This window comes from Rana temporaria, chromosome 6 (genome assembly GCF_905171775.1).
Source record: "Rana temporaria chromosome 6, aRanTem1.1, whole genome shotgun sequence".
Classification (NCBI taxonomy): domain Eukaryota; kingdom Metazoa; phylum Chordata; class Amphibia; order Anura; family Ranidae; genus Rana; species Rana temporaria.
Window position 1 is genome coordinate 183843275 of NC_053494.1, and position 23218 is coordinate 183866492.

The following is a 23218-nucleotide window of genomic DNA, read 5'->3' on the forward strand; positions in this document are numbered from 1 at the left end:
CCTTTCAACGTTTTTTAGCGTTTTTGCAATAGCTTTAATCAGAGTTTTTTTAGTGTAGCTTTTTTTTTTTTTTTTACATTTTTTTTTTCAATGGATTAAAAAACGCAAAAAAAACGCTGGCACGCGTTTTTCAGCGTTTTGCGTTTTTCAGCGTTTTTTCCCCGCCAAAAAACGGCACTTTGAACGCAAATTTCGGGCGTTCAGAAAAAAGGCAATAAACTCCAAAGCTCATTAACGCTAAAAAACGCCCAGGTGTGTATGGGCACATAGGCTAACATAGAGTTCAGTTTATGGGCTTTAAAAAAAAAAAAACGCCAATAAACTGCAGTTTATCAGCTTAAGTGTGCATGGAGCCTAAAAACTAAAATTAACATCAAATCGTCAGGTAACAGGTCATCATTATTGCTGTGAAATTATATAGGGCTAAAACAACTAATCGATTTATCGACAACTAATCGATTATGAAAATAGTTGTCAACTATTTTAATAATTGATTAAATCGGCCTGCATAGAGAATGCATTATTTGTTTACATATCAGAAAAAAAAAGTGCAGCACACATACAGCTCAGTACACCATCCATACATGTCAGTAAGTGCCTGAGGACTTGTGAATGTGTGAGGAGCAATGCCTCATGGGACATGTAGTCCTGCGCAGGAAGCGAGTGGTTCTAAAGGAAGAAGTTGTTTTTACCTTACTATAGGGGCTCTCTATACTATACTTTGCAACTTGCTATTCGGGCACTCTAAAGGCAGGAGAAGCCAGAAGCGTCAGTGGGGGACCCCAGAGGAGGAGAATCAGGGCTGCTCTGTGCAAAACCATTACACAGAGCAGGCAAGTATAACATGCTTTTTGTTTTTAAAAAAAAAATCCCTTTAAAGACTGTGTGTGTTGAAGATCAGCATCTGAATACAGAGAAGATGGAGGAGGATAGACTGGAGGTAATATAAGCATTACATATACATTTAAAGTAAACTTTTACCAGTATTGTGCATTATATATCAAAATGATCACATCCATGAAAAAAGTCTCAGCTTTTAGTACTACTTTAATATAAAAGATTCATATCTCTTTTACACCCTTCATATAGCTTTATGTCCGACTCCTAGTTATAATGCCCATATATCCTACTTCTGCGTGTATTTGTTATTAAATAATATAATTATAATAATATAATATAATTATTATATAAAAAATTTATCTATCAGGGCTCAAAATTTACATTTCTGAGCTACTAGCCAGACCTCAAGGGTTACTCGCCACCTGTTGCCCCACCCAACCCCACATTCTGCCCCAAAATGCACCCTCATAAGTTATCTCATGAAATGACACTTAAATGTTTATGCAGAATTAAGTTATAAAAATTAATATTAACAACAACAACTTTATATGTGCCTGTCAATGCAGCCCGTGTCCACCGTGCAGCCTATGCCCACCATGTAGCCTGTGCCCACCGTGCAGCCTACCTGTGCAGGGGAGGAGAGCAATGGGAGAGTCGCCCGGATGCAGAGCGCAGCACAGGGAACACAGCTTTTATTTCAATTGCTGTGTTCCCGCCGCTCAACATCATATACAGCCCCTCCCCCTGGATGGGGAACTTTGATTGACAGATCACCAGTCCAATCCTGGGATGAGCGATCTATCTATCAAAGTCCTGGGACCAGGAGGAGGGGCTCTATCCGACAGCGAGAGGGGGTGAACACGGCAATGTGAAATGAAAGCCGTTATTGCTGTGTTCCTTGCGCTCTGATCATCTGGGGTCGGTCTCTCTCTCATAAATAATATATATTATTATTACTTTCACCGTTTCACAGTATAAATTAACCTTTATAGTAGCGATTATTTGCTCTTTTTGTACTATAAATGGCTAAAAAAAAAAAAATGTAACCCCATTATGACAGGTGATACAAAAAAAAAAAAAGCATGCTGCTGCTACTAAACGTCTTAAGCCTGGTTCACACCCATGCGTTTTTGGTGCTTTTTTCAGAAACGCACTACAGTTCATTTATTATTAATTCCTATGGTACACGTTCACATCTATGCTTTTTTCAGCCGCTGCGCATTTGGAAAGGTCAAGGATTCAATGCAAAACGGTGCTTTTTTTGCTTCAATAGACTTAAATGGAAAAGCTGCAGAAAAGCATGTAGTGCGTTTTTGCAGCGATTTTTTTTTTTTTATTCTGCGTAACAACAAATTGGCCAAATAAAAGCATAAAAAGTGCAAAACGCACTACAAAAAGCACAGCAGCAACAGATCAAAAGCAAGCTGCATAGGTGTCTACCGAGCCATATGCTGGCCATACACGTATCCATTTTCGGACGAGGATATTCATATGAAAAATCTTTGTACATTCAGCACTCCCATTAAGATCTGTAGGTATCATTCCCAACCTGATACTTCAAGTATTTCAACAAAGCTTGCCAAAAGCCAAAACCTACTGTACACACTGTTCTTGTACAAGCTGAAGCCCATGGGAACAGTACAACCACACCAGGAGAGCGTGTTTCAAGAGTGACAATGCCGCTTCTGCTTAGGAAGGACACCACAAGCATCATCATGACACCATAGAAAGAGGCATTAGAGCTTGTAATCAGCGGAATTAACAACAGGTTAAAAAAAAAAGTTATGATGAATTAAAAGGCTCCTGCATGTGTGGGGTACTCCTTCAGAAGTGGGGTACTGGTACATCCCCTTTGTAGCCAGACCAATAGGAGGTGTTTGCAAGCATGGTGGCGAGGCTAACCTTGTAAACCAGCTGTTTTCACCATTATAAGAAAATGTAGAGCCACCCAATGGGCCCACCATCTGCAGGATAAGGTGAGTCGGGTGCAATTACCTCTGGTGGATTGGCATGGGTAATCAGTTGCAACTAAAAACATCCGGCTATAAACACTGGCTACCTCTCCACCATAGGGAGCTCTACTAGAAAACTCCATCTCAGATGATTAAAAGCCAGCAGCTACAAATACTGCAGCTGCTGACTTTTAAAAAATGGACACTTACCTCGGCTGCCCCCGCCGCCATCCTCCGTGAGAGAATCAGGAAGTGAAGCAATGCGGCTTCACTGCCTGGTTCCCTACTGCGCATACGCGAGTCGTGCTCACTGGTCCCCGCTGTGTTCTGGGAGCCGTGTGTTTCCCAAAACACAACTGAGGGGGGGGTGACGCGAGGGGCGGGACTCCCGTGGGAGTCTATACCCGGAATGGGTGCAAATACCTCTATTATACAGGTATCTGCACCCCCTCCCCCCTGAAAGGTGCCAAATGTGACACCAGAGGGGAGAGGGTTCCGAAAAGCGGCAGTGCACTTTTGGGTTGGTTGATTTTCCACCCCAATTTCTGAAAGGACCATAAAACCAACTGCAGATCCTGAACAAGGAACTCTTTGTCTCAAGCAAAGATCAAAAAATGGTCTAGATATGGGACGATCAATACACTCTGTATCCGAAAAAAGGCCATGACTTCGGCCATGATTTTTGAAAAAAAGGAAGGGCATAGAACTGCCAATGACTCGGCCCGTTGTCCATGAGAATCGCAAAACTGAAGAACTTTCGGTGACTCTGGCAGATACATGAAGGTACATGAAGATGGAGATCCAGGGTCATCATGAAGACCCCTGGAAATAACAGATTTCTTACAGAATAAATATTTTCCATCCGGAAACGTCTGTAAACTCTAAATTTGTTCAGGACGCTTAAAGCGGAGGTCCGGTAAAAAAAAAAAAATGAAAAAGTCAGCAGCTGCTAACACTGTAGCTGCTGACTTTTAATAAGGACACTTACCTGTCCTTGTCGCCAGCAATGTCGGTCCCCGCCGAGGCCGATCCTCAATCCTGGCAGCTCCAGGCACCGCCATCCACAGTAAGGGAAACAGGCAGTGCCCGTTTCTGCCCGTTTCCTACTGCGCATGTGCGAGCAGCGTGGCACTTTGTGAAGGGGCCGCTGGATACACACAGTTCCCAGAATGCAGCGCGCCCCATTCACAAGAAGAAACCGAGTGTAGGAGGAGGAAGGAAGAGAATCCATCGCAGAGGATGAAGAGGCAGATTTGGGACTTCCGCATAGCAACAGCTATTTAGGGTAAGTAAAAAAAAAAAAAAAAAATTTGATTTTTGTAGGGAATTTTTTTTTTCAGGGTGGAACTCCACTTTAAATTGATGACCATATGAAAGCCGCCGGAAGCTTTCTTGACCAGAAAGACGTAGGAATAAAATCCCCGGAATTTTTGAATCTTAGGCCCTAAACCCTTCATATGGTAAATCTACTGAATTCAGCTATTGAACTGAATCCAGAACTCAGCATGCCTACTTTAGAAAGAGGTTTACCATTGTCACCACATGTCATAGACAACATACAACACGCTCCTAATTCATACACAGGGAGCGTATGGCAACACAATGCTCAATACTTGCAGCTCCCAACTAACAGAACTGGTTTATTTCTAAAGTCACCTTCAGTATAAATGTGACCGGAACTTGGCAGTAACGGCAAGCCTGGCAACATGTTAGGTAATCACTATTCCAAAACGAAAAGCACTTGACAGGTTAAAACAGCTAGGCATGCAAAATCTGCAAATAAAAATGGTAGATAAAAGTCATTTTTGATTGAGTCATTAAGGGTTAATTCACTAAGCTTTGTGATTACACACAGCTTTTAAAGTGTTACTAAACCCAGGACCCTGTATTCATTATATCTGGTCTCCCACAGTACACACAACATGGAAATGCAATTCTTTTTGTAAATATAAACTGCTAAATACTTTCTCATCAGCAGTTAGAGCAGTGTTGTGACTTCTATCAGTGCCTGGTTAAATCTTATAGGAGGAGTTTTCATTTTCCGCTGATTGTCCTATAAGGCTGCAGGACCCCTGACCCTCTGCCTGAAGAGTGACGATTGGCCCTGTGCTGATCTCATGCACTCTCCCAAGAAAAAAAAACTCTAGCAATACACATAAAACTGAGCATGTGCAGCTTGTCCCCTAATGCTCTGTTCTATCAGGAAATGGATTGGAGTCAGTGTAAGAAGAGGAGGATCAGAGAAGACAGGATCAAACAGCCTTTTTTCACAATGCAAAGGATTAACTCCTTGGGTTCCACAGTGAGTATAACAATCATGCTTTACTGCATATTAGAGCTGCATGATTAATCATTATGGAATCGAGATTGCGATTCTATCCAGCACAGGCTATCCCCTGGGGCATACGGTGCTACTCAGTCTATTATGTGTTTGTTGTCCTGTAGACTGTTCTGGCTGTCTTACCTTTGAGGGATTTCAGTACATATATACTTGGATCCAGGTTTGATGTACCTGGCTGCAGTATATTGGATACCTACGTGTCTCCGCTATTCCCTCTCTGGTCTGCCCCGGAATTATTGTTCATCTTTGAACCATTAGAACTGGCTTTTTGAACTTATGGTGCACTTCCACAACTGACATTATAGGTAGAGGGAGCTTTTTGGATTTTTTGGAGATATTTCTGGTCTTTTTCTACCTTATTATCCCCTCGACATATATGTATATGACCTGGATTATTCTGAGATAATTAAATGTATTTTTCTACTATTACTTTCTTCTGCTCGTCCTGAGGAAGCCCAACGGCGAAACACATAGACGATGCAGAGGATATTTTCCATATCATATATCCTATATGGTTTTTTATTGATCGGTTTTGTAAAAAAAAATATTTTTTGTAATAAAATTTATATTTTTTGATATTCTCGTCTTGCCTATAAAGTTCGACCATCAATTACCATTTTACGAGTAATGGTTTCTACTTTGTCTTCGATTCTATCCCCCTCCCAATCTTAAAAGAGCATTTCCTCCATGCAGTGCAGAGAGTTCTCTGCTCAAGCCAACAGCTGTCAAAAAAAAAAAAAAAAAAAAAACAGGCAGCAAAGTTTCTCACAACAGCTTAGGCAGAGATAAAAAAGAAACATTGTATCTTTGCGTGGGCGCAACGTATCCGATTTACGTTACGCCTCCGCAACTTAGACGGGCAAGTGCTGTATTCTCAAAGCACTTGCTCCGTAAGTTGCGGCGGCGTAGCATAAAAAGGCCGGCGTAAGCCCGCCTAATTCAAATTTGGAACAGGGGGGCGTGTTTTATTTTTAATAACTTGTGACCCGACGTGATTGATATTTTTCACGCATTCCCCGTCCGTGGAATATCCCAGTGTGCATTGCTCCAAAGTACGCCGCAAGGACGTATTGGTTTCGACGTGAACGTAAATGACGTCCAGCCCATTCACGGACGACTTACGCAAACTACGTAAAATATTCAAAATTCGACGCGGGAACGACGTCCATACTTAACATTGGTACGCCACCATATAGCAGGGGTAAATTTACGCCGGGAAAAGCCTAACGTAAACGGCGTAACTGTACTGCATCGGCCGGGCGTATGTTCGTGAATTTGCGTATCTAGCTGATTTACATATTTCTAGGCGTAAATCAGCGTACACGCCCCTAGCGGCCAGCGTAAATATGCAGTTACGATCCGACGGCGTAAGAGACTTACGCCAGTCGGATCTAATAGAAATCTATGCGTAACTGATTCTAAGAATCAGGCGCATAGATACGACCGCCCAGACTCAGAGATACGATGGCGTATCTGGAGATACGCCGTCGTATCTCCTCTGAGAATCTGACCCTAAAACAGTAAAGTTAGCCCAAAGTTTTTGTATGATGTGAAAGATGATGTTATGCCAGGAGAATCGTGATCTTTATTCTAAGCAAAAAAAAATGTGATTCTAATTTTAGCCAAAAATCGTACAGCTCTACTGCATATACAGACTGATTTTGCTGTTGTGGGTTTAGTAACACTTTAAGTGTTAAAGGGGTTGTAAAGGAATTTTTTTTTATCCCTAAATAGCTTCCTTTACCTTAGTGCAGTCCTCCTTCACTTACCTCATTCTTCAATTTTTCTTTTAAATGTCCTTATTTAATCTGAGAAATCCTCACTTCCTGTTCTTCTGTCTGTAACTCACCACCGTAATCCGAAGGCTTTCTTCCTGGTGTGGAGAAAGCCTCTTGAGGGGGGAGGGGCGAGCAGGAGAGTCAGGACGCTCTCTACTTTGCAGATAGAGAAAGGAGCTGTGTGTTAGTGGGAGTCCTGACACTCCTGCTCGCCCCCTCCCCCAAGAGGCTTTCTCCACACCAGGAAGAAAACCTTGCATTAGGGTGTGTAGTTACAGACATAAGAACAGGAAGTGAGGATTTCTCAGAAGAAATAAGGACATTTAAAAGCAAAATCGAAGGATGAGGTAAGTGAAGGAGGACTGCACTAAGGTAAAGGAAGCTATTTAGGGGGAATTTTTGTTTTCCTTTATAATCCCTTTAACACGTAACGTGTTACTAAACCCACAACAGCACAATCAGTCTGTATATGCAGTAGAGCTGTACGATTTTGGCTAAAATGAGAGTCACAATTTTTTTTGCTTAGAATAAAGATCACGATTCTCATGGCATAACATCATCTTTCAAATCATACAAAAACATTGGGCTAACTTTACCGTTTTATTTACTTTTTCCCCAAAAAACATTCCTTTAAGACAATACATTAATTTTGAATCTGCTGGCAACACACCACAAATGTTATTGCAAATGCATCGTTTACAACACAATGCACTACAACACACCAATTGTTCACATTGTTGTGTTGAGTGCGCTAAAAAAACAAGCGCGTTGTGCTGCTCAGATTAGGTGCGATGAGATGGAATTCAAAATAAATGGAGCTGTAATGCACAACACCTAGAATTGTGTGTTGCTGCATCACAGAGATCTAAAGAGACCACAAATTTATTTTTTAATTCATCAAGTGTATTTACCTGAATTTTTATTGATATCAGCCTCCTTTAAAGGGGTTGTAAAGGTCTGTTTTTTATTTTCTAAATAGGTTCCTTTAAGCTAGTGCATTGTTGGCTCACTTACTTTTTCCTTCGATTTCCTTTCTAAATGTTTTTTTTCTTTGTCTGAATTTCTCACTTCCTGTTCCTCCTCAGTAGGCTGACTAACCACAGCTCAGATGATGGTGTGAAGTAGGGTTGTCCCGATACCGATACTAGTATCGGTATCGGAACCGATACCAAGCATTTGCCCGAGTACTTGTACTCTGGCAAATGTTCCCGATGCTTCACCCGATACTAGTAATGTCGGCGGTGATCAGTGCGTGGGGAAGTTACAAGCACAGATCACCGCTGATTTTAAAGCAGCTGAAAGCCGCCGTGTGTATCCCGTGTATGCCGCCGTGTTTCTCTCCCCTTCCGTGCTCCTCCCCCACCCCCTGGAAATGTCAGGAAGGAGAGCGGGGTAGGAGCCGGTAAATCCGGCTCCTTACTGCTCCGAATGGACAGAGTCAGTGATCACTGACTCTGTCCATTCACATAACTGAAACATTGTAACCTGTGTTTACAATGTTTCAGTTTATGAATGAAGAGAAGACCCTGTCTTCTCTCCATTCATTTCCAGCGCAGCTGATGCTGCTGAGAAAGGGACAGGGGAACATGTGTGCCTAGTCCCATTCCCTGTCTCAAAGGGAAGATGTCAGAGGCCTGTTAAGACCCATGATATCTCACCAAAGCGCCCCCAACAGGGCTGAAAAAATAAATACAAAAATAAAGAATAAAAAAAATGATTGTAGAAAAAAAAATTTAAGAAAAAAAAAACACTGACACGGTCCACCCCCCCTTAAAAATAAGAAAGCATTGTAAAAAAAAAAAAAAATTAAAAACAAATTGTTAAACATAAAAAAAAAAAAAATATTTTCACATGAAATAAAAAAAAAAGTCTCTGTATTTTGTATCGGCGAGTAAAAAAAAAAAAGTATCGGTACTTGTACTCGGTCTTACAAAAGTGGTATCGGGACAACCCTAGTGTGAAGTTTACTGAGGAGGAACAGGAAGTGAGAAATTCAGAAAAAAAAAAAAACATTTACAAGGGAAATCAAAGGAAAAGGTAAGTGAACCAACAACGCACTAGCTTAAAAGGAACCTATTTAGAAAATAAAAAAACAAACCTTTACAACCCCTTTAATCCCCTATATAGCATAATTTAATCATGGAGAGGAAGCATTAGCCAATCATGCTCAGCTGCATTTACATATGTTGACAAGGAATATGCAAACAGCTGGGGAAAGCAAACGTTCAGATGGACAAATCTCTCCTACCAACTAGGGCTGCACGATTCTGGTCAAAATGAGAATCACGATTCTTTTGCTTAGACAAAAGATCACGATTCTCTCACGATTCTCAAAAATGTAATGCCAAACCCCCCCCCCCCCCAAAAAAATTTTTATAAATAAACCTGTGATTTATCTGAAAATATGAATATATAAAAAAAGAGACCAGTGATATGTCTATAATGTTAAAGATCATATAACTCCTATGAAAAAAGCAGAATAAAACTTTGATTCTGATTTTTTCATAGGAGTTATATGGTCTTTAACATTATAGACATATCACTGGTCTCTTTTTTTATAGATCAGAAGCAGTACCGCCAGCAACCATTGGGTGGCGCATGGATACACACAGTTGTACAGAACTGTGAGAAGGTTTAATACATCAGAAGCAGTACCGCCGGCAACCACTGGGTGGCGCATGGATACAAACTACTGTTGTGAGAGAAGCTCAGGCATCTATCCAGCGGCGCAGGCTGCTGACGTCGGTTTCGATGTCGGCGGCATTTGCGTTCCACACTGGTTACGTGGACGGCGGTGATGGCGGTGACATGTAGGAGAATCGTCGGTCATTCTGAGGGGAGATCGCGGAGGAGGAGAATCGAAATCGCGATTCTCTTCACGATTAATCGTGCAGGTCTACTACCAACTATTGTATTCTAACAGCAAGCACCTGCGGCTGTCAGAATACCCAAACAGTGGCTGTATCTGATTGGATGCAGTCACTGTTTGGCTGACAATTTTCCACCTGCTTCTTTGACAAAAGGCGATTGTCCAAACAAGCGGAGCCAACAGGGGTACCCGTAGCTCAAAATGTTGGCCTGTTCAGCATGAGAGTCAGCAGAAATTTTGAGTCACGTTTTGAGGACCTTCAGTCCTTTAAGGCAGTTCTTCTAAATTCTACTGCTAAACAGTTCCTGTATACACTGTATTTGGCTGTGCCATCACATTATACTTAGAGAGGAAGTGTATGAACTTCATACATGACCCAGATCAGAATGTGGACAGAGGTGCAGAAACATCTTCCCTCCATATCTAGGAACATTGTTAATAACGTCTCCAGGCTGTATTGGTCCCATGTTGTATAATAGAATCCTACATTTAACTAGAAATGCATCTTTTAATCAACCCAACCTTTCTTTGGCCATGTTCTGCACGTTAATATAATCAGTACATCTTCAGATCTGCTTGTCATGGGCCAAGGGCTGAGAGCTCCCTAGGAATTTCTTCAGTTGACATTTGAAAAAACACTCATCCAGGCCCTAGGACCCCACTTATAATTTTAGACTACAGCTGCCATACTTTATCTCTAGTACACAACGATGACCTTTCACAACCTGAAATAGCCTGCTATCTTGTCAATGACAGTTAGGTAGTTTGCCAGTCTAGAAAGGATCGTAGTAGAGAGACTGTCAACATGTTTCCTCCTAGTAAGAGGAAGAAAGAACAACAGTACAATAAACCACTTTTTTGGTCACCTGCAGCTGATAAAACAAAAGGATTCCTTACCAAAAAAACACAATAAGAGCACCTGTCATGTAACCATAGCCAGGAGAACCTACTAACTAAGGTGATCAACATTGTGGGCTCCAAAGGATTTGGACAGAAATGCCATTCATTTGGTTCAGCGCAACCAATAAGATTCTACCTACGGACATACGGACATATTTGGAATCTTCTCACCATTGCCTATTACGTTTGGAGGGTGCTCCTGGGGTGTCGGTGTGCTCGCCTCCTTGGGTTCATTCCCTCAGCTTCCGGGACAGACTTTCTCGTAGATCCTGACTTGCAACACTGCTTATCTAGAACAATTTATACGCACGTATTCCAGGGAGATACACATCTTGTTTCCCACTATCTGGGCAAAACATTAGATCCTATTTGGTACCTTTTATAGCTAGGTGTATAACCTTTTTATGTTATGCTATGCGTTTTCTCCTGATGAGTTGCAACTGGCCATGAAACGCGTTGAGCCCATCTATGTCATCATGTTTGTAACACATACCTTGACCTCAACTGTGATTCATTTGTATCCTAAAACCCATTTGTATCCATTACTCAATAAGCATTGGCTTTTTATACCAATTACTTCCATGGGATACTATGCAATTTCAGATGTACAGCCATGGCCAAAAGTTTTGAGAATGACACAAATACTAATTTTCACAAAGTCTGCCGGCTCAGTTTTTGAGATGGGAAATTGCATATGCTCCAGAATGTTATGAAGAGTGATCAGACGGATTGCAACTAATTGCAAAGTTCCTCTTTGCCATGAAAATGAACTAAATCCCATAAAAAAAAAATGTCCACTGCATTTGTGAAGAAGGCTTCAGGGTGCCCAAGAAAGTCCAGCAAGCGCCAGGACCGTCTCCTAAAGAGGATTCAGCTGCGGGATCGGAGTGCCACCAGTGCAGCGCTTGCTCAGGAATGGCAGCAGGCAGGTGTGAGCGCATGATCGGCACGCACAGTGAGGCGAAGACTTTTGGAAGATGGCCTGGTGTCAAGAATGGCAGCAAAGAAGCCACTTCTCTCCAAAAAAACATCAGGGACAGATTGATCTTCTGCAGAAAATATGGTGAATGGACTGCTGAGGACTGGGGAAAAGTCATATTCTCCGATGAAGCCTCTTTCCGATTGTTTGGGGCATCAGGAAAAAGGCTTGTCCGGAGAAGAAAAGGTGAGCGCTACCATCAGTCCTGTGTCATGCCAACAGTAAAGCATCCTGAGACCATTCATGTGTGGGGTTGCTTCTCATCCAAGGGAGTGGGCTCACTCACAATTTTGCCCAAAAACACAGCCATGAATAAAGAATGGTACCAAAACACCCTCCAACAGCAACTTCTTCCAACAATCCAACAACAGTTTGGTGAAGAACAATGCATTTTCCAGCACGATGGAGCACCGTGCCATAAGGCAAAAGTAATAACCAAGTGGCTCGGGGACCAAAACGTCAACATTTTGGGTCCATGGCCTGGAAACGCCCCAGATCTTAATCCCATTGAGAACTTGTGGTCAATCCTCAAGAGGCGGGTGGACAAACAAAAACCCACTAATTCTGACAAACTCCAAGAAGTGATTATGAAAGAATGGGTTGCTATCAGTCAGGAATTGGCCCAGAAGTTGATTGAGAGCATGCCCAGTCAAATTGCAGAGGTCCTGAAAAAGAAGGGCCAACACTGCAAATACTGACTCTTTGCATAAATGTCATGTAATTGTCGATAAAAGCCTTAGGCCCTGTACACACGATCAGTCCAAACTGATGAAAACTGACTAAAGTTCAGTTTCATCGGTCCAAACCGACCATGTGTGGGCCCCATCAGTCCGTTATCCTTCGGTCCAGAAATTTAGAACTTGCTTTAAAATTTAACTGATGGACTGGTAACCGATCGGTCAAAACCTATGGTTAGTACGCAAAAGTATCGGTTTCCAAACCCGGGCATGCTCGGAATCAAGTCGACGCATGCTTGGAAGTATTGAACTTCATTTTTCTCAGCATGTCGTTGTGTTTTACTTCACCACGTTGGGCTCGATCGGTTTTTGAACTGATGGTGTGTAGGCACATCAGACTATTAGTCAGCTTCATCGGTGAACCGATGAAACTGAACTTCAGTCCGTTTTCATCAGTTTGGACTGATCGTGTGTACAGGGCCTTAGAAACGTATGAAGTGCGTGTAATTATATTTCACTACATCACAGAAACTGAAACAAAGATCTAAAAGCAGTTTAGCAGCAAACTTTGTGAAAACTAATATTTGTGTCATTCTCAAAACTTTTGGCCACGACTGTATGTATGATAGAGATACATAGAGAGAGGGAGAGATAGACAGACAGACAGACAGATATTCTTTTTTGTAAGCCATCATCTTGTATATAGATACAAATACTTATGTTCAACCATCATATGTTTATGAGGTATGCTTGGTTTATATGCCAATTAAACAATTTTATAATTTCTCCTACCATATGCCGTGTGCCTCACTCAAAGTCCCAAAAAAAAAAAAACTCTTATTTATTTAAAATTCAACTTTTAGGGTCCTTTCACACGGAGCGGACCGTTTCTGTGTCCGCTCCGTGTGTCCGCCAAAGCTCAGCGGGGATCATCCGTCATCCCCGCTGAGCTGTCGGCGGATAGGGCGGTCCCCGCACACAGTGCAGAGACCGCCCTGTCTCTGCTCCGCTCTCCCCTATGGGGAATCGGATGCAGACGGACCGTCTGTCCGTCTGCATCCGATCCGTTCCGCCGAACGGAAGAAAAATAGGGTTTCTTCCGTTCGCAAAAGCGGATCCCGACGGACGCGGACGTTAGCGGATGCTCCATCCGCTAACGGACGCGATCCCATAGGGATTCATTACAATAATGTAATGAACGGACGAACGGGTAATGTGAAAGGACCCTTAAGGATACATTTGCATTCATGTGCGAGTGTGAACAGGTGCAAACATATTTTCCCAACATGTTTGACAATCAGCAAGCCAATGGTTCCTAATTCCAGCACTATACTGGATAGAAGAAGGGCTCTGATTGGCTGCCAGATGGGTCAACAGAAAGGTAGGAGTCTTGTTGGGAACAGATTGTTGAGTGTCATTCTTATTGGGGTTAGTCAAAGGGACAATGAGGAAGAAGCTTGTTATACTAATTGTCTGCATACAGAGAAATGAGACTCAACATACACCGGCCGATAGGTAAAAGTAGTAGATCAATGCAGACATGCAATTTGCTCTATGCTGGGTGACAATGCAGACATGGGACGTGCTCTATGCTGGGTGACAATGCAGACATGTGACGTGCTCTATGCTGGGTGACAATGCAGACATGTGACGTGCTCTATGCTGGGTGACAATGCAGACATGGGACGTGCTCTATGCTGGGTGACAATGCAGACATGTGACATCCTCTATGCTGGGTGACAATGCAGACATGTGACATGCTCTATGCTGGGTGACAATGCAGACATGCAATGTGCTCTATGCTGGGTGACAATGCAGACATGTGACATCCTCTATGCTGGGTGACAATGCAGACATGTGACATCCTCTATGCTGGGTGACAATGCAGACATGTGACATCCTCTATGCTGGGTGACAATGCAGACATGTGACATCCTCTATGCTGGGTGACAATGTAGACATGTGACATCCTCTATGCTGGGTGACAATGTAGACATGCAATGTGCTCTATGCTGGGTGACAATGCAGACATGGGACATGCTCTATGCTGGGTGACAATGTAGACATGCAATGTGCTCTATGCTGAGTGACAATGCAGACATGGGACATGCTCTATGCTGGGTGACAATGCAGACATGCAATGTGCTCTATGCTGGGTGACAATGCAGACATGGGACGTGCTCTATGCTGAGTGACAATGCAGACATGCGACGTGCTCTATGCTGGGTGACAATGCAGACATGCGACGTGCTCTATGCTGGGTAACAATGCAGACATGCGACGTGCTCTATGCTGGGTGACAATGCAGACATGGGACGTGCTCTATGCTGGGTGACAATGCAGACATGGGACGTGCTCTATGCTGGGTGACAATGCAGACATGGGACGTGCTCTATGCTGGGTGACAATGCAGACATGGGACGTGCTCTATGCTGGGTGACAATGCAGACATGTGACGTGCTCTATGCTGGGTGACAATGCAGATATGTGACGTGCTCTATGCTGGGTGACAGTGCAGACATGGGACATGCTCTATGCTGGGTGACAATGCAGACATGGGACGTGCTCTATGCTGGGTGACAATGCAGACATGTGACGTGCTCTATGCTGGGTGACAATGCAGACATGGGACGTGCTCTATGCTGGGTGACAATGCAGATATGTGACGTGCTCTATGCTGGGTGACAATGCAGACATGTGACGTGCTCTATGCTGGGTGACAATGCAGACATGGGACGTGCTCTATGCTGGGTGACAATGCAGATATGTGACGTGCTCTATGCTGGGTGACAATGCAGACATGGGACGTGCTCTATGCTGGGTGACAATGCAGACATGGGACGTGCTCTATGCTGGGTGACAATGCAGACATGTGACGTGCTCTATGCTGGGTGACAAAGCAGACATGGGACGTGCTCTATGCTGGGTGACAATGCAGACATGGGACGTGCTCTATGCTGGGTGACAATGCAGACATGTGACGTGCTCTATGCTGGGTGACAATGCAGACATGTGACGTGCTCTATGCTGGGTGACAATGCAGACATGGGACGTGCTCTATGCTGGGTGACAATGCAGACATGGGACGTGCTCTATGCTGGGTGACAATGCAGACATGTGACGTGCTCTATGCTGGGTGACAATGCAGACATGTGACGTGCTCTATGCTGGGTGACAATGTAGGAATGCTTCATTATTACACATTGCACACTAGAGATGAGGTCGGGCATCCACTGAATTTATTTTTATCTGGACTGCCACTTCGCACTATTCTCCAGTCCAATCAATGGCATTGACTAAAGCTGCCCATACAAGCCAGAAGGTTGAGAAAGAAAAAAAACTCAACCACCTTCCTCATCCACAGCCTTGTCCATGAGAAGTCGATCGACGGATTGACTTCTTATGAGCAGGAACAACCATACATGGATTGAAATTTGTCTGTTTCCTGCTGCACTGTAACCCCTGTATGGCTGGCGTTTATATGGACATGTGTTCATACAAGGGCACTGATGTCACCAGCTTCCCACCCCTTTGTTTACATGTGGGACAGGGACTGACTGGTATGCAGCTGAATGGACTAGAATATCGAATGAAGTAGAAGTTTAGATAGAGGTGAATTTGGAGGACACCCGACCTCATCTCTAACATCAACGTCTCGCAGCGCTTTGCAACAAGCCCAGTGTTCGTCTTTGGCATTTTCATAAAGTAAAAAAAGAAAAAGAAAAAATGTAAACAGTTTGATGCATCCCAATGACGTATCACACCGCCCAGCAGGCACTGGTTATACGGAACTGGCGTGACAGTATAATATACAGAAGGTAACGCACGCTTACCGGTGTGATGGGGCCCCGATATACAGAACATAACGTATGCCTGCTGGTGTGACTGTATAATATACAGAAGGTAACACACGCCTGCTGGTGTCAATGGGCCCCGATATACAGAACATAACGTATGCCTGCTGGTGTGAGGGGGCCCCGATATACAGAACATAACGTATGCCTGCTGGTGTGACTGTATAATATACAGAAGGTAACACACGCCTGCTGGTGTCAATGGGCCCCGATATACAGAACATAACACACGTCTGCTGGTGTGACGGGGCCCCGATATACAGAACATAACACACACCTGCTGGTGTGACGGGGCCCCAATATACAAAACATAATACACGCCTGCTGGTGTGACATGACCCCGATATACAGATCATAATGCATGCCTGCTGGTGTGAAGGGGCCCCAATATACAGAACGTCATGCAGCCCTGCTGATGTGAAGGGGCCCCAATATACAGAACATAATGTACGTCTGCTGGTGTGACGGGGGCCCCAATTTACAGAACATAACGCATGCTGGCTGGTGTGAAGGGGCCCCAATATACGGAACATAACGCATGCACGCTGGTGTGAAGGGGCCCCAATATACGGAACATAACGCATGCACGCTGGTGTGAAGGGGCCCCAATTTACGGAACATAACGCATGCACGCTGGTGTAAAGGGGCCCCAATATACAGAACATAACGCATGCACGCTGGTGTGAAGGGGCCCCAATATACAGAACATAACGCATGCACGCTGGTGTGAAGGGGCCCCAATATACGGAACATAACGCATGCACGCTGGTGTGAAGGGGCCCCAATTGAAGTTCCCCTTGGTGTACCCTCTAATGACGGGCAGTCTGTCACCCTCTCGTAGTGGTAATTCAGGAGTTCCCATCACTTACACAATCCTCCATGAATCAGCACTGAGTCACACTTCCTGCACACCGGGGCACATGTGGAACGCGTGTTCCTCTCATGCTCAGCGACACACATGGACACGCCATGATTTAACCCTCACAGTACCACAGATCTATCACTCATCTATAGAAAATAATAAGAACAGGGCTTTATATCCAATAAATCACACCTTTATGTGCATTAACCTTGCAATGCAATTATTCTTTATATATCATCTGGGTATTCAGATAAAGCAGTTTGCTTCTAGATGGGATCTGTCACCCTGACTGACACACAGCTCAGCCTGCAAAGAGCTTCTGCAGCAGCAGCAGCAGTGTATATCCCCAGGACCTGGCAGTGTATGAAGGATGGAGGGGACACAGGTACTCACAGAACGTTAGCTCTTGGCTTCTCCTCAGCAGTCCCGGTCAGGCTCAGCACCGGCTCCTGTCCCCGGTCTCTATGGACACACACACATCACACTGATCAGGAGGGCCCAGCATCCAAACACGGAAGTAACCCAAGACACAGGGCCTGCCTGACACACCTTCCAGCCAATCCGCGGATAGAGCGCCTCTGCCGACAGCCAATCACGAGCAACAGCGATGGCCCGCCTCCTTGTATATTTACAATGTTGCACAGTGTGAGGAAACTCGCTGTTCCCGGTGTGAGAGGCGGTTTCTGCCGGAATAGGTGAGACAGTTCTACCGGGATTTCCTCACACAGTGCCTGGAGGAAGAATGTTCATTGTATAGAAAATACATGAGTTCAGAGGGAGTTATGAGCAGCCCATAGCAACCAATTGCGTGACTTGGGTGACTGCAGTTTCTTGGTTGCTATGGGTTACGGTGTTCTGTCAAAAACTCCAATTACTTAAAGGAGTTCTCTGACCTAAAACTTTTAACCCCCGCTGTGCCCAGGCTGTAAAACTATACAAAATAAACTTTCACTTACCTGCCTACGATCCCCCGTTGTTCCGATATCGCCGTCCCGTTCTCCGGTCCCGGTCTCTTCCGCTTCCTGTGTGTCGGTGACTCACAGTGCGCTCAGCCTATCAGCGGCCGCAGCAATGTCCCATCGCGGCCGCTGATAGGCTGAGCGCAATGTGAGTCACCGACACGGGACCGGAGAACGGGACGGCGATATCGGAACAACGGGGGATCGTAGGCAGGTAAGTGAAAGTTTATTTTGTATAGTTTTACAGCCCGGGCACAGCGGGGGTTAAAAGTTTTAGGTCAGAGAACTCCTTTAACCTCTGGTTTCTTTAACCACTGACCATGATTTAGCACTGCGTTGCTTTAACAGACAATTGCGCGGTCGTGCGACGTGGCTCCCAAACAAAATCGGCGTCCTCTTTTTCCCACAAATAGAGCTTTCTTTTGGTGGTATTTGATCACCTATTCGATTTTAATTTTTTGTGCTATAAACAAAAAAAGAGGGCCAATTTTGAAAAAAATTCAATATTTTTTACTTTTTGCTATAATACCTCCCAAAAATATATATATAAAAAAAAAATTCCCTCAGTTTAGGCCGATACGTATTCTTCTACATATTTTTTTGGGGAAAAAATTGCAATAAGCGTTTATTGATTGGTTTGTGCAAAAGTTATAGCTTTTACAAAATAGGGGACTGTTTTATGACATTTTTATTAATATTATTTTTTTACTAGTTATGGCGGACACATTGGATTTTTATCGTGACTGCGACATTATGTCGGACACTTTTGACACCATTTTGGGACCATTTTTACAGCGTCTGTGCTATAAAAATGCACTGATTACTGTAAAAATGACACTGGCAGTGAATGGTTAACCACTAGGTGGCGCTGCAGGAGTTAAGTGTTCCCTAGGAAGTGATTCTTACTGTTAGGGGGCGTGGCTACACGTCACTGATGACCGTTCCCGATCACGGGAAACAGTCATCAGTGACCGTGTCACTAGGCAGAATAGGGGAATGCCTTGTTTACCCCATGGACAGTGGGGTAGATTCAAGTAGGGGAGCGCACTGTACCGTTTTTACGCTACGCCTCCGTAAATTACTTGAGCTACGCTTCATTCACGAAGCATTTGCTCCGTAATTTGTGGCGGCGTTTCGTAAAGGTGGCCGGTGTAAGCGCGTGTAATTTAAATGATCCCGTAGGGGGCGTAGATCATTTAAATTAGGCGCGTTCCCGCGCCGAACGTACTGCGCATGCTCCGTCGGGAAAATTTCCCGACGTGCATTGCGGTAAATGACGTCGCAAGGACGTCATTTGCTTCGACGTGAACGTAAATGGCATCCATCGCCATTCACGATTCACTTACGCAAACAACGTAAATTTGAAATTCGAAAATCGCGAGGCGGGAACGACGTGTATACTTACCATTGGCTGCGCCTCCTAATAGCAGGGGCAGCCTTACACAGAAAGCGACGAACGCAAACGACGTAAAACATGACCGCCGGGTGCGCGTACGTTTGTGAATCAGCGTGAGTATGCAATTTGCATACTCTACGCTGACAACTACGGAAACGCAACCTAGCGGCCAGCGGCAGAATGCAGCCTAAGATACGTCGGCATAAGAGCCTTATGCCAGTGGTATCTTAGGCTACAGTCAGCGTATCGAGCTTTCTGAATACAGAAAGTCGATACGCCGGTGCTACTTAGCAATTACGCTGAGTATCTATGGATACGCAGGCGTAATTGCTTGCTGAATCCACCCCAGTATTTTGTTACATTACAGCCTTAGTTCAATGATTTTTTAATCTGAATTATATGTAATGGATCAGAACACAATAGTTTAAGTTGGTGAAGAAAAATATATACATAAAACTATTTTTCAGAAATAAAAAAAATGATAATTGGCATGTGCGTATGTATACACCCCCTTTGTTATGAAGCCCATAAAAAGCTCTGGTTCAACCATTTACCTTCAGAAGTCACATGATTAGTGAAATGATGTCCACCTGTGTGCAATCTAAGGGTCACATGATCTGTCATTACATAGACACACCTTTTTGAAAGGCCCCAGAGGCTGCAACACCTAATCAAGAGGCACCGCTAACCAAACACTGCCATGAAGACCAAGGAACTCTCCAAACAAGTAAGGGACAATGTTGTTGAGAAGTACAAGTCAGGGTTAGGTTATAAAAAATATCCAAATCTTTGATGATCCCTAGGAGCACCATCAAATCTATTATAACCAAATGGAAAGAACATGGCACAACAGCAAGCCTGCCAAGAGACGGCCGCACACCAAAATTCACGGGCCGGGCAAGGAGGGCATTAATCGGAGAGGCAGCACAGAGACCTAAGGTAACCCTGGAGGAGCTGCAGCGTTCCATAGCAGAGAGTATTTGTACATAGGACAACAATAAGCCGTACGCTACATAGAGTTGGGCTTTATGGCAGAGTGGCCAGAAGAAAGCCAATACTTTCAGCAAAAAACAAAATGGCACGTTTTGAGTTTGCGAAAAGGCATGTGGGAGACTCCCAAAATGTATGGAGGAAGTGCTCTGGTCTGATGAGAACAACATTGAACTTTTTGGCCATCAAAGAAAACGCTATGTCTGGCACAAACCCAACACATCACATCACCGAAAGAACACCATCTCGGGACTGGGAAACTGGTCAGAGTTGATAGAAAGATGGATATTGCTAAATACAGGGATATTCTTGAGCAAAACCTGTACCACGCTGTGTGTGATTTGAGGCTGGGATGGAGGTTCACCTTCCAGCAGGACAATGACCCCAAACACACTTGCTAAAGCAACACTTGAGTGGTTTAAGACCCCTTTCACACTGTAAAGCGCCTTAAAGAAGCCTCATCTGCAATCCCAATGTGAAAGCCCAAGTGCTTTCAGAGCCCTTTCACACGGCCAGCACCAGAAAAACGCTGGTAAAGCTCCGCTAAGACCCCTTTCATACTGGGGCGTCTTTCAGGCGCTTTGGCGCAGGACTTTTTTTGACCCCCTGCCAGCGCAGCGCCTCAGTCTTTCACATTGGATTTGCAGATGAGGCTTCTTTCAGGCGCTTTACAGGTGCTTTCTTTAACGCTAAAGGGCCTGAAAAACGCCCCAGTGTGAAAGGGGTCTTAGGGGAAACATGTAAATGTGTTGGCATGGCCTAGTCACAGCCCAGACCTCAATCCAATAGAAAATCTGTGCTCAGAATTAAAGATTGCTGTTCACAAGCGCAAACCATCCAACTTTAAGGAGCTGGAGCAGTTTTGCAAGGTGGAATGGGCAACAATCCCAGTGGTAAGATGTGGCAAGCTCATAGAGACTTATCCAAAACGACTTGGAGCTGTGATAGCCACAAAAGGTGGCTCTACAAAGTTTTGACTTTAGAGGGGGTGAATAGTTATGCACATTGACCTTTTCTGTTATTTTGTCCTATTTGTTGCTTGCTTCACAATAAAAAAAAAAACATCTTCAAAGTTGTGGACATGTTCTGTAAATTACATGATGCAAATCCTCAAACAATCCATGTTAATTCCAGGTTGTGAGGCAACAAAACACAAAAAATGCAGAGGGGGGTGAATAGTTTTGCAAGGCACTGTAGCATGAATTCTAGAGTACACCTGTGTCAACGAGACCTTGGTGCACCTGTAAGGGACAGGGGTAGCATCCAGTCTCACTGGGGTAGATTCAGGAACAATTTCCGCCGGTGTAGACTGAGATGCGCGGCGTAAATGCCAATTTGCGCCGGCGTATCTCCGCGCCGTATTCAGCAAACAATATTACGCCGTAACGTAGATTTTTTTTTTTCGTTTGGACCTTTCCACGCCGGTGCGACGTGGGCGCCCATTTACGCTGGTCTGAACTAGCGCGGCCCTGGTTTTTCTATTTTAAATATGCAAATGAGGGAGTTGGTCCGATTCAGCAAATTACGAATTGCCGGCGCAGGCTACTCCCGGTGCGTGTAACTCTGGTTTGCAGCGGAAAGTTACCCTTTATAAAGCAGGGGTAACTTTGCACCAGACTTGCTCAAGTCAGCTGGAGAGGGCCCGGATGGGAACCCCCTTAAAGGTCCGGAGGCCACCAGGGCCCCAGATGGCAACCCCCCTTTTTTTTATAAAAATAAATTACCAAATAAAGGGGGCTTTCCATCCGGGACCTCTGGGCCCTTTAATAATAATAATAATAATGATAATAATAATAATTATATATATATTTTTTTGTCCGAAAGGCACTGGCCGTGAACTTGTTCTGCATACAGACGGCAGAACTTTTTCAGCCAACATTCACGAAACTACGTAGTTTTTCTGCTCTTTTGTCCGATGGAGCGTACAGACAGTTTGATTATACGACAAAACACGTCCATCGGAATATTCGATCCCAAAGGTGTTGAGGTCAGGACTCTGTGCAGGCCAGTCCAGTTCCTCCACCCCAAACTCACTCATTTATGTCTTTATGGTCCTTGCTTTGTGGACTGGTCCAAATCATTTGATGAAAGGGGGGATTATGGTGGGGGGTTGTTTTTCAGGGGTTGGGTTGGCCCCTTAGTTCCATTGAAGGGAACTCTTAAGGCGTCAGCATACCAAGACATTTTGGACAATTTCATGCTCCCAACTTTGTGGGAACAGTTTGGGGAGGGCCCCTTCCTGTTCCAACATGACTGCTCACCAGTGCACAAAGCAAGGTCCATAAAGACATGGATGAGCAAGTTTGGGGTGGAGGAACTTGACTGGCCTGCACAGAGTCCTTACCTCAACTCGATAGAACACCTTTGAAATGAATTAGAGCAGAGACTGCAAGCCAGGCCTTCTTGTCCATCAAAAAAATATAATTACAAATATATTAAAAAATATATATATTTTTTTTTTTAAAAAAGGGGGGTTCCTATCTGGGCCCCTGGGGACCCCCGGGCCCCTTACAGGTGTACTGCCTGTACCCCCCTGATGGCGGCCCTGGTCATAAGTCTCCATTGCTGTTATGAGGGCTGACATCTCCTGGGTGTTAAAGTTTTTTTTCCTCCTCTGCCTGTGGGGAACGGGAGCAGCCATCTCACAGCAAATGTACCTTCCCTGGGGGGGGAATAAAACTGGATGTACATTTGCATCGGCTGGGCGTAAGTTGGGCCAGCGTATCTCTGTAAGTTGGGCCGGCATAGTTGTGAGCATGCTCAGAAGGGAACGAACGTACTGAGCATGCTCCGTTCAAGATACGCCGGGCGTAAATCACTG

At 44.3% G+C, this 23218-nt stretch overlaps 1 protein-coding gene across 2 annotated transcripts in view; it reads right to left on the reverse strand.

Moving 5' to 3' along the window:
• The window catches only part of GPD2 (glycerol-3-phosphate dehydrogenase 2), a 294667-nt gene extending 277052 nt beyond the window's left edge, over positions 1-17615 (reverse strand). The window contains exon 1 of one of the 2 annotated variants that reach the window (XM_040357935.1): positions 17446-17615. The gene's annotated coding sequence lies outside the window, so the exon portion shown is untranslated. The remainder of the gene's footprint in view (positions 1-17445) is intronic. The other variant, XM_040357938.1, reaches the window with a different exon arrangement.
• Positions 17616-23218: the final 5603 nt, after the last annotated feature.